This window comes from Ornithorhynchus anatinus, chromosome 1 (genome assembly GCF_004115215.2).
Source record: "Ornithorhynchus anatinus isolate Pmale09 chromosome 1, mOrnAna1.pri.v4, whole genome shotgun sequence".
Classification (NCBI taxonomy): domain Eukaryota; kingdom Metazoa; phylum Chordata; class Mammalia; order Monotremata; family Ornithorhynchidae; genus Ornithorhynchus; species Ornithorhynchus anatinus.
This window is the reverse complement of record NC_041728.1, coordinates 159156398-159166019: the sequence shown is the minus strand read 5'-3', so window position 1 is coordinate 159166019 and position 9622 is coordinate 159156398.

Below are 9622 nucleotides of genomic sequence, written 5' to 3'. Positions count from 1 at the left end.
ATGGTGTATATATCTATAGTACTATTTATCTATTTTGATGCTATTGATGTCTGTCTACTTGTTTTGTTCTGTTGTCTCTCTTCCCCTTTTAGACTGTGAGCCCATTGTTGAGTAGGGATTATCTGTATTGCCAAACTGTACTTTCCAAGAGCTTAGTACAGTGCTCTGCACACAGTAAACACTCAATAAATACAACTGAATGAAAGTACCAACCAGGTCCTTCCTGGAGCAGGGGAGCCTCAGTGACACGTAGTAAAGTTCAAACCACACCTCTGATCACCAAGGTTACTGGGGAATGTTTTTCACTTAGTTTTACTAACATGAAAGGGAGCAAAACATATACACACAGCACTCACTTTACTCCACCAAGGTCCAACAACTGGTCTGCTGGTCAAGGGAGCCCATTCTGCTAATACTGCTTCTTTCTGTTTCCAAGTGCTATTGCCTTCTGCTGCTTCTTAAATGCTTGCTTCTCTGTGCTACTTCTGCTCCAGGTGCTTCCCTCTGCATCTCTGGGTACTCTTTGCATGCCTCTGCAAGTACTCACTATGCCTCTCACTATTCAAAATGACTGCCTTTTATCTGCCTTAAGTGTCACAGCTGTGGCTTACATGCAGTCATTGATTGGTCCAGGCCCATTACTGGGTAGAAAAGGGAGATAAAGCCCTGCCTCCTTCCATGTTCCACCTCCAAAGGCTGGCATTCACCTGTGTCAGGTAGAGCCCGTCACTGCCTTCACCAGTCTCTTCCTCATTGTTGTTCACAAGATCACAAGCAGTCACTAATAAGGCAGCTTGCTGTGGGCTCACCACACGTCACACTCTTCCTCAAAAATCTCCAGTGATTTCTCATCCACCTCCGTATCAAACAAAAACTCCTCACCATTGGCTTTAAAGCTCTCCATCACCTTGCTCCCTCCTACCTCACCTCACTTCACTCTTTCTATAACCCAGCCTGTATACTTCACTCCTCTGATGCTAATCTTCTCCCTGTGCCTTGATCTCACCTGTCTCACTACTGACACCTGGCCCATGCCCTGCCTCTGACCTGGAACACCCTGCCTCCTCAAATTTGCCAGACTATTACTCTCCCCCTCTTCAAAGGCTTACTGAAGACATAGCTTCTCTAAGAGGTGTACTCAGACTAAGACCTACTCTTCCTCATCTCCACTCCCTTTTGCATCACCATGACTTGCTCCCTCTTCCAGCCCCGTAGCGCTTATGTATATATATGTAATTTTCTTTATTTGTATTTATGGCTGTTTATTTGTATTGATCTCTGTCTCCCCACCTATAGACTGTGAGCTCGTTGTGGAATGTCACTTTTTGTCATTGTAATGAACTTTCCCAAGCACTTAATACAGTACTCTGCACACATTACATCCTTTTGAATACGATTGAACTAATGAGTGAATGAATGAAGGAGACAGCTTCTAGCTGCAACTCCACCATATGCCTATCTTGGACAAGTCACTTATATTCTCTGCGCTTCAGTTTCTCACCTGGAAAATGGGGATTTATTACTCACTTTAGTTGTGAGTGCCATGTTTACCAGAGACTTTGTCTGCTGTGACTGTGTTGTATCTACTCCAGTGCTTGGAACAATGCTTGGAACACAATAAGCCTTGAACAAATACTGCCATTATTATTACTATTAAGTGCTATGCATTTCAAAATTTCTGTTATACTAAAGCAACAGCATGATTTAAGTGATGCTTATGTATTTATTCAAAATCAGAGTGAGAATAGGAGTAAGGGAACAATGCTCTCACTTTGCTTCTGAATCATTTTTTTTTAATGGAATTTGTTAAGCACTTACTATATGCCAGGCACTGTACTAAGCACTGGGGTGGTACTCCTTTCTGCATTGCCCTACCCTTTATTCACCCTATATTCACCCAACCCTCAGACTCACAGCTTTTATGTATATAACCATAATTAATTTTAATGTCTCCCTTCCCTATAGATTGTAAACTTCTTGTGAGCAGGGATAATATCTACCAACTCTGTTGTACTGTACTCTCCTAAGTGCTTAGTACATTTCTCTGGACACTAAACACAGGGGTTGATACAAACTGGTAAGATCAGTCATGTTCCCTGTCCTCATGGGGCACCCAGCTAAAATTAAGGAGACCAAATACCAATTTCAAAGATGAAAAAACTGAGGTTCAAAAAGATTGTGACTACCTGAGTCCCACAGACCAGTGGCAAAATTGGGATTAGAACTCAGGTCTCCTAATTCATCCAATCTTGCATTCTTTCCACTCTTGCTTTTCTTGCACCTACACTTTATGTAGTTTGAAGTTCTCTCTGCTCCTAAAGATTTGCAGATTGAAAGGGGAGAAAGACTCTTACCATTTCTGCAGTGCCAGAGGTAAATATTTACATTCCTGGAATTTGTTGGGTAAACCAATTCCACTGATGCCCAACACAGCTTTCTTTCAAATCGATGGGTTCAGGTTGCTTTAGATGTGATTATGGTAGTTATTATGGGAAGGTTTCCCTCAGTTTGCTAATTCATTGCAACTGTAATTCTTTTTAACTGTTGAATTATGTACTAGTGCTAAACGATTCAATAATCTGATGAATTAATGAACACCATCTACTTGATGTAATAGAAACAGTTTATAATTTTCTATTTTCTATAAATTGAGAACTCAGATACTAATTAATAACATACTGAACTGTGTTGGCCAGGTTGCCATACCAAATGGTGCTTATTCCATTAATTCAATGAAGTAGAGTTTTATGGATATAATATCCAACCTCCTCAAACAACTAAAGCAGCAATCTATTTTCTGACTCTGTCAATAATCTTCAACAGTAGGCCTACCCCCAAATTGATAGGCTGTTTAATGTGAATATGACAAAATATTCCCATTTCAAATTTTATTCAAAGCTCTAATCCACTAGTATTAGTAGAAAAAAAAACCTAACTGGGCTTTCCTAGAAAAGTGAACAATTTTCCTGAAAATTGCTCAACTCAGTCCTTGTGATAAGAATCCTGGCATCTGCACAAGCTTTGGATTGGAGAATTGGCAATCCCAGGAACTCTAGAAAAGCTTTGGGAGAAATGAGCATAAAAATGACTACAGGAAAAAATAATTCATGATCTTATCTTATTTACCTTAATAAGGAAGGGGGTTATACTTGTTCTGTAAATCAGCAACTCCATCCATAATTCTTTTTAGATGAAGAGGTGGACAACTTGCTTTTTCAATTCTCACTACAGCCAAGTGTCTGAATTGTTTACTTGTCAGGTGAGCTAAAGAATTAGATCCCTGAATTTATTTTGAATTAAACCTCTTTTTTTTTTCATTTTTTTTTTTAATCATCCTGGTTGTTTCCCATTTTTGAACCTTGCATAACAGTTTTCTTAAAATGCAGGGGTTAGAATTCCGAAGAGCCTTAAGAAGCAGAAAATGCATGCCATTCAACTCGCACTGAGATTTATACTGCACATGTGTGTAAAACTTACTCAATCAACATCCCCTGAATCAATGCCCAGACAAAATTTCTCAGAACATTCTGATTCTGTAATAGTGTTTTATCCAAAACATGCAATGAAAATATACAATATGGAGGACTGACTACTTGAATTTCTAAAATTAGCAGCAAGTGCAAATGGGATTTTCTTTTTTTTTAAATGAACTTAAAATAATGATATTCAAAATGTTATTCAAAAATATTCCTTGCATAAGGCTACAATTACTCAGTGGTATTTACTCAATGGTATTTGAGTGCTTACTCTGTGAAGAGCACTGTACTAAGCATTTGGGATAGTTCCAAACAACAGAACTGTTAGACGTCTTCCCTGCCCACAATGTCGTTACAGCTTAGAGAGGGAGAATGATATTAATATAAATAAATAAATTATGGATACGTACATAAGAGCTGTGGGGATGAGTTTAAATGTAAGTGCATAGATGACACAGAAGGGTTGAATCAGGGAAAAGGCAGGAAAGTTCTCTTATTTTCTTTGAAGGTGGGGGATAGCTGTAGAATAATTTGTTTGGTATGTTATGTTTTTGTGTTTTTCTGGGCTTCACAGATTTTGTTTGAAGTTTAATATCCACCTTTGGAAACTCTCAGTCTTTGGAACAAATAGGTAATGCAATTGCTTTGTTATGTGGGTACCATATTTCTGAATGCTTTTATTAACAAATTAGCACACAGTAAGCTCTCAATAAATACAATTTATTGATCGATGTAGGGCCAAAGCAAATGAGCTACTAAAATAATACTGACTTTCTTCCCAGGTCAAGTAAACTGCTCATCGTTGGAGCAGAGGAGTGTCTTGCTAGTGTCCCTGAAAATAATCCACTATGCAGGTCAAGAAAATGCTGTATATATAAATATATACTCTATGAAATTCTGCTGAAATATTTTTGTGAGTATAATATTCATTGGATGTTTCTTATGCTAGCCCTGGAAAACTTCAAACAAATTATAGAGTTTGGTTTGTGTGTTCTAAGATGGAGATGATTCTTAGAGAGATGAATTCCACCCAAGCATTCTCCAGTCCTCTCAGAATCATGTCAGAATATTTTTCTTCCCACTTTAAGATCAAATTCACATGCACGATATTAAGAATGAGCAACTGGAGAAAAGTTTTCTCTGAGTTATTGGACTCATATTGGCATAACCCAACAACTGTTGTGAAAAATGATCCAGTAATAATTTTAAGCAGATAGGTTGCCTAGCTAGTTTTTGCTCCTAAATCTGACCTTCAGTGGCCAAAGAGGCTTGGCCTCTGTGATATTACATACACACACACACACACACATACTCGTTTTAGTTTTGCTTTTAATCCATTTTTTGGTCCACCATTAATGAAATATTAATGAAAGACCACACAATGTGTCTGGCATACAGTAAGTGCTTAACAAATACCATCATCATTAAGTATTTAGATTAATATGGTAGCAGATTAGATGGAGAGGAAAAGCTGGACTTTAGCGGTGTTATGAAGGTGGGACTGACAGGATTTAGTGATGAATTGAAAGTATGGGTTAAATGAGTGAGAGGAGTCAAAGATAATGCCAAGGTTATGTGATTGTGAGACAGGAAGAATCGTGGTTCCATCTCTAGTGAAGGGAAAGTGAGGGAAAGGGCAGGGTTTGGGTGGGAAGATAAGTTCTGTTTTGGACATGTTAAAAAGGGATATCTTAAAAGCAGGAGGAAATGTGAGGCTGCAGAAAGGGTAAGGCTGGAGATGTTGATTTGGGTATCATCCTTACAGATTTGGTAATTGAAGCCATGGGAATGAATGGGAGGGAGTGGGCACAGATAGAGACTAGAAAGGGACCCAGAACTGAACCTTAAAGCATCCCCCCTAACTGTGGGTGAGTGGCAGAGGAGAAGTTGGAGTTGAATAGATGTTGATGATAGAGAACTTTGGTCCCTGAAGGACAGTGGCAAAAGCTTCAAGGCTCTTCATCACCTTGCCCCTTCCTACCTCTCCTCCCTTCTCTCTTTCTACTGCCCACCCCGCATGCTCCGCTCCTCTGCCGCCCACCTCCTCACCGTCCCTCAGTCTCTCCTATCTCACCATCGACCCCTGGGCCACGTCCTCCCGCAGTCCTGGAATGCCCTCCCTCTTCAACTCAGACAATCTAATTCTCTTCCCCTCTTCAAATCCCTACTTAAAACTCACCTCCTCCAAGAGGCCTTCCCAGACTGAGCTCCCCCCTTTTTTCCTCTGCTCCCTCTACCCCCCCTTCACCTCTCCGCAGCTAAAACCTCTTCTACCCCCTTTCCCTCTCTTCTCCCCCTCTCCCGTCCCACCCCCTCAGCACTGTACTCGTCCGCTCGACTGTATATATCTTTATCACCCTATTTACTTTATTTTGTTTAATGAGATGTACATCACCCTGATTCTATTTAGTTGCCATTGTTTTTATGAGATGTTCTTCCCCTTGACTCTATTTGTTGCCATTGTTCTTGTCTGCCTGTCTCCCCCGATTAGATTGTAAGCCTGTCCAACGGCAGGGACTGTCTCTATCTGTTGCCGACTTGTACATTCCAAGCGCTTAGTACAGTGCTCTGCACATAGTAAGCACTCAATAAATACTAGTGAATGAATGAACTGTGTTTGAACTTTTTGACCTTCTAGATCAGAGTCCTGTTGGTGGAATTTCTAAAGCAGCAAGATGACCATGCCAAAAGGTTTCAGCCATGGATGAGATTTGGTCAATTCAGGCTTTCATCCAGTTCAAGACTGATCACTTGTGCTTTCCTTTCTTCTGTTACAGTAGTACAAGCTTCTGCTACAAAGCCCCACTATTATGAACACCAGAGGGGATTTACTTGGACAATCTGGACTAAAGAGGAAAATCAATGGGGTTTACATCAGGTCTTTCAGTTGAATGAGACAGTACTTCAAAAGCGTGATAACCCCATCCAAGGCGAGGCACCTGGTCATCGTAATCATAATGATAATGGCATTTAAGTGTTTACTATGTTCCAAGATCTGTGCTAAGCACTAGGTGAGATATAAGGTTATCAGGTTGTCCCGGGTGGGACTCAAAGTCTTAATCCCCATTTACAGATGAGGGAACTAAGGCACAGAGAAGTTAAGTGACTTGTCCAAAGTCACACAGCTGGCAAGTGGTGGAGCAGGATTAGAACCCATGACTTCTGAATCCCAAGCCCAGGCTCTATCCACTAAACCAAGCTGCCTATCTTAATCCCCAAAATATGATGAAAATGAATACAATCTTCCCTTAAATGTGACAGATGAAAAGGAGTTAAAAGAATATTTTAGACAAGAATTCAAGTTGTTAATGAGATTGTTTATACTTTGCACATATAAAATAATCAGTAATGTCTTCCTTTCTACACCTTCATGTTTCTGTACTGGTTGCATTTGTCATTAGTAAGGAGATTAGCATTTTTTTTCAGAACTTTGAAGATCTAAACTAAGCTAAACAGGTCATTGTGAAGAGTTTCAAAGAACTATGCTCTCATGTTCCTCCTTAATATACCTCCAACTCCCACTTCAACACTTCTGCACCACCTACTCACCCATCCATGCCTAGCACTTACATATATCGATTTATTCTAAATTACTTTATGTTATCCCTAATTCATTTTGGTGACTGTCTCCCTCTTGAAGACAGGGATCATGTCTTGTAATGCTATTTTACTCTCCCTAATGCCCAAGGGACTGCTTAAACATAATAGGCACTCAATATGATTAATTAATGTTTTTGGGTTTACGTGTCTATGGAAAAAGTCATTGTTGAAATGAGTGTCTGGGGCATTTTTTCAATGCATTGTCTCATTGGAAATTTTTATTACTGTTCTAAATATGGAGGGGGCAAATATAACATTCAGTATGCTCAGAGTAAACATGCAGACAAGGGGTAACTTTTGGTAATCATGCAACATTAGGATCTTTGATTTTGGAATAACCTCCTGATAGATATTTGATCACTTTCCAGCACCTTAACATGTAGTTTACATAGTCCAGTCAGGTTCACAGTGATTTGAGTAGACTGATATACTTTCTTAGAACTTCTGTAATAATAATAATAACAACAACAATAATAATATAACATTTGTTAAGTACTTATTATGCTCAAGTCCTGTACCAAGTACAGGGGGATGATACAAAATAAGCAGTTCTTGTTCTACATGAGGCTTACAGTCCCATGTTACAGATGAGAAAACTGAAGCACAGAGAAGCTAAGAAGCCAAGTCACTTACCCAAGTCATTTGCCCAGGGAAGTGATGGGGTATGGTTAAGGACCCAGGTACTCTAACTTTCATGCCCAGCTCTACCAACTAGTCATGCTACTGTCCACTGAATAAACTTTAGGGGCAATCAGGAGGCATATGCTGGTATGGCATTCCATTGCCAAAAATTACATTCTGCTCCACCACACGCAGCTTTCAGCTGATATGGTAAAACTGTGATAAAAATAAGGAACCATACTTACCTCATTAGACTAAGAATGAGGCTGTTTATATTTACAAAGTTATGAAAAACAAAGGGGAGACAAAAAGTTTAGTTATTGTCGCATGTAGACTTGGGTATAATTACAATTAGAATTTAGAAATGTGCCAAATCAATCAGTGGCATAAATGGAGTACTATTCACTTACCCCACATATGAATGTAAATAATGCAGTTACGGTTGCAAGAATCAACAATTTTCGCTCCAAGCACTACCACAGGTGCTCTAGACAGATTTAAAGATAACAGTCTATTAATAAAAGTAAAGAAAGACAATGGCATAGGGAAATGGTGAAATAAATCAGAAAGGAAACTAATGTTGAAAATAAATATTTAAACAATTATCAAATTCTTAAGGAGAGGGTTCAGGTCTACTAATTCTATTGGCCTCCAACAATACTCTATATGGAGTAAGTACTCATTAAATACTATTGAAATTAAATTCATATAGGAAAAATGGAAAACATGAATAAGAAAAAGATATGTGAAAATATTTAAAAATTGAAAGTACTTTTTCAATCAACATAAATGCATAAAGATGCGAAGCACTAACAAAAAATTGATTTTTTTTTCTGATGAGCATTGATTTGAATGTAATGCTTCTATTCTTGTTAAAGAGTTTCTGTTGAATAATAATAATGATGATAATATAATAATAATTATTATTTTGGTATTTGTTAAGCACTTAGTATGTGCCAGGCACTGTATTAAGTGCTGGGGTAGATAGAAGTAAATCAGGTAAGGCACAGTCCCTATCCCATATGGGTTTCACAGTCTCAATCCCCCCTTTACAGATGAGGTGACTGAGGCATAGAGAAGTGAAGTGACTTGCCCAACGTCACATATCAGACAGTGGAGTATCAGGGATTAGAACCCATGACCTTCTGACTCTCAGGGCCATTCTCTACCTACTATGCCACCCTGAGTTAGAGTGAGAATACCATCAAAATTCCAACCTTTCTGCTTTTGCCTTAAAGTAGCCTCCTGCCATCACTATTTATACAGTAGGTTTGCAATACCAATTATATCACTTAGTGAATTAATATTATTGAAAATAGATCTTTTGAAGTATTATAGTTACTTAGAAGAACCGCCAGCGGATGGTTTATTGCTACTTTTCAAGACTCACAATGTCTATAGTGACATTTTTAACATTTGATTCCATAGACATGAGGAATGGTGACTCATTAGACAACTCAGCATTGGATACTTGTACTTTGTTGCAAGTTGCAAAGTAGTTCTTAAAAATATTAGGTTGAGTTCATGCCATCAAGATTTTTGCTCCTAGATTATGTTGTTGTATTTTCCTCCTAATTAGACTGTGAACCTATCTGATAGACAAGATTCTAATTAGGGGTCTTGACACCATTTCACTGGGCTTGTGTCCTCTGTCAGTCTTTCAGGATTCATTGAACTCCCCCAATCCCTCTTAAGCAAGCCATAGGACAAAGCAATGAAGTTAGACTGTAGAAAATCCCAAAACCTAAATGAGGTTGTTCTTCAATATTCTGGTGGCTTAGTGCAGATTGGTCCAACCATACCTTTCTGTGGTTAATCTTCTTCATAAACTAGAGTGTTCCTATGCAGAACAGGTTCAAATTGGCAATTTGATTATATTTATGCATTTTAACTTGGAAAAGAAGTATCTTATCATCCCACTCTAG